The sequence below is a fragment of the Moschus berezovskii genome, chromosome 19 (assembly GCF_049115385.1).
Source record: "Moschus berezovskii isolate FMDL1 chromosome 19, NW_MosBer_1.0, whole genome shotgun sequence".
Classification (NCBI taxonomy): domain Eukaryota; kingdom Metazoa; phylum Chordata; class Mammalia; order Artiodactyla; family Moschidae; genus Moschus; species Moschus berezovskii.
The window spans coordinates 48,621,003-48,624,394 of NC_142478.1; the positions used below are offsets into that span (position 1 = coordinate 48,621,003).

Consider the following 3,392-nt stretch of genomic DNA (forward strand, 5'->3'; position numbering starts at 1 on the left):
CAGGCTCCTCCGTCCATGGGATTCTCCAGGCAAGAATATTGGAGTGGGTCGCCATGCCCTCCTCCTGGGGATCTTCCCAACCCAGGGATTGAATTTGCATCTCCTTCATGGTAGGTGGATTCTTTATCACTGAACCACCCAGGAAGCCCCCAAACTGTATTTACTAGTATCTTAAAATTTTTTTAACTGAAATTTTACCTTATTTGTGTGTTTATTGAGATTATTTTGTAAGATTTTGTTTTTAAGAAAATCCTTGAACAGTGTTTAATGACTATCTTTTTTTTGAATGTGGTCTTGCAAAGTGCCCATTGCTCTTTTGTGGGCATATATATTGAAATAAACACTGATGGCATTGTGTTATGTATTTCATTCTATTTATGACACTGTAGTGTTTTACAGATAATTATGTTTTGAGCAGATGCTCATGTTGCTAAGTGCACAGTGACTCCATTGGTTTTCTCAGCTGCATTGTGCTCAGGGGTCGGGGTGGGTGCCCACCACGTTTTCCCCCCACATCCTCAGGAAGCCTCCAACTCCCAGCTGCCACACAGAAGCTCAGAGAACATCCTCTTATGTTTCCTGCATGGACCTATGTCAGTATCTCCCCAGGCACATGCTGGAGGACAGAGGACAGCGAGCCCTCGTTACTGCCTGCTCTCCCCACAGACCACAGGGTCCCTCTCTGACAACTGGAGTCCCCAGGCTGGGGGAAGACCGTTGGCTGGGAAGTGATATTTCACATTACAAAAACTTCTTCTATAAAGACATATGCAGGTTAGGGTCCAAAGTGCTTGTCTAGACTTACAGCTGACACTTCAGAGAGACAGAATATACCCAAGTCATTTCAACTAGAATTGTCACATGTAGCAAATAAAATATGGAATGCCAGTTAAGTGTTAATTTCAGATAAATAGCAAGTAATTTTACTCTCAGTATGTCCCATGGGGTTTGTTCCTAGACAGGGTAGGGGGTCTATTAGGAGGAAGATGGCACACGGATGGGGCACCCCTTGTGATACTTCCTTCAGCCCCTGAACGCAGCCCACCCTGGTTGGTGGGGTGGCCACAGTGATAGGAACACCGGAAGAAAAAGCACCTTAGATGTGCCATGAAAACCTTCTCTTGCTGCACGTGTCTCTCTGGAAGTTTCTCTGTGAGTGGAGAATGAAGTGTGGCTTGAAGTTGGTGTGGCAGAGAAATGATGTTTTCAGTGTGGATGGATGGTTCTTGGGCATGTGGCTGTGCAGAGGAGAAGCCAGCAGAGAGGAGGCAGGTGGGGGTGAGGAAGTGCAGGTTTCTTCAGGGCAAGAGGGAAGAGGTGGGAGGGGAGTGTCAGAGGGCTTGGCCCAGGGAGAAGGGCAGGTTTGAGCTGGAGGCAAGAGGCAAAGGTGGGTGGAAACTTCTGGGTTGGTGGATACCTGGAAACTTGGGGAAATGCTTGCTTGGGGAGGTCATGGAAGCTCCGCCCCCTTCCCCATACCTCACCCTACACGTCTCTTCCATCTGGCTGTTCCTGGTTGTATCCTTTTATAATAAACCACTACTCTAGTTCTTTTAAATCAATTCTATGTGAAACAGCTTATTGAAACTTTATTTCTGCCCTTTCAAGGAGTAAACTGGAATATATTGCAAATGTAGAAGTAGCAGCTATGCAGTTACCCAAGTAGCCAGCTTTTGATCAGTATCTCAATTTTATTACTTTGGAAAATGATACGCCTGTATGATGCAATCAAACATGAGGAAATGTTTCATATTGTGCCATTAACAGTTCGGAAATCACAAATGCGGAAATGAAAACTGTTACAAACCGGAATGTTGACAGCCTCTTCTGCTTTTCTGTTATGCTGCATACTATTCCTATAATCAGATAATTAGCAGGAACAGCAATGGAAATGGGAGCAGTGAAAATAGATAAGAAGTTTCCGGGACATCTAAGAGACGCCAAAAATGGTTTTACTACAGGTGATGGGCTGGGAGCTGGCAGCTTCAGCTTTCAAAGCCTTCTTCACTCCTGTTGACAGAAACATGGATCTGGGAACTCCTTTACATCATGTTTGGACATATCAGTCCTATGCACATGATGTAGTGGATTTCCACGTACACAGAGTTAACCTGGAAGAATCTTCAGGAATGAAAAACTCCCTGGCTGGTGCTAGTCTGACCTAGAGAAAAAACCAGGAAGTCATACGATTTAACTCCAGCTGATACATTTTGGCAGAAAGGTAAAGGAAGTCCATTCCCAGAGGTTTGGGAATCAGTTCAGCAAGAACTAGAATCTTAGAGCGGAGCGCGAGAAGATGAGGTCAAACACCTGAGAAGCACTCTGGGACCAGAGAGGAAGATGAAGGGGCCACGAGGATGCTTCCTGACAACACTGCTCAGCTATCCTCAGCTATCCTTTGGTTGTTTGCCAGAAGACCTTGGAAAGGGGAAAAAGACTTACTGATCTCCATAAAATGTTGCCACTGCTGTCTTTGGACATGTAAAGGCAAGAAAACTGGATGTGTGTTTTGAATATAAAGAAAAACTAATGAACAAAGCTTCTCTGGGTAAATCTCTTCCAGATGTGATATCAGGTTCTGATGCGGGCAATCCAGGACATAAATGAGGCATTTCTTATCGATCATGTAAGCGCACAGCAAACAGCTTCTGAGGCTGATTTGGAGCCACACCAGAAAGCTGGAACTGATGCAGGATGCAACCTGAATTCCTTACAACACATCAAACAGTGGAAGGCTTTTGCTAGAATGGCTTCAGCTCCTGCCATGTCAGGCATTGCCAAACGAGTCCCCAACACAAGATCGCAGTGTGTGATGGCAGGGGTGACAGAGGCGGTACAGAAGCAGCACAACCTACCTGTCTTCAGTCAAACGGTGAAACCGATGACTGTAGATATTTTGATCCCAGATGCTGCCAGGCGGTGACAGCTCAGTTCTGAGGAACAAAATTCCATTCCAAGAAGCAACTGTTTTTGTGTTGGGAGAAGGCAACTACATTGAATATCAGAAGCTTGTTGACAACAGACAGGGGAAATGAGGCAAACATGTTTTATATGACTGCTGCTGACTTTTTCATACTGCACAGTTCATGAAACAGCTGTCACAACTTGGGAAAAAAGGAGAGGCCTGGAGTTTGAGCAGCCAGGAAGAGCTCCCCAAACTCCTGTCTGAGCCTCCCTAGACCCAGATCCCATCCCATCAACTGCAGTTTAATTTACAGCTTGAGTTGATGCAGTGAGACTCTGCACTGCCCTCCCCCACCCCCTACTTTGTCATGAGGGTCTTTATTTCCTTCCTGGCAAGTCACCCTTTGATTCCTGTTCAGCTTTAATGAGTCCTCCTAACAGTGGTGGTGACATGACAGAATTAATTCCTGACTTGACATTGATGGTTT

At 45.4% G+C, this 3,392-nt stretch overlaps 1 pseudogene; it reads left to right on the forward strand.

The window, feature by feature from the left end:
* The first annotated feature begins 1,561 nt into the window (after nucleotides 1–1,561).
* On the forward strand, nucleotides 1,562–3,179 carry LOC129542310 (sec1 family domain-containing protein 1 pseudogene; annotated as a pseudogene).
* Nucleotides 3,180–3,392: the final 213 nt, after the last annotated feature.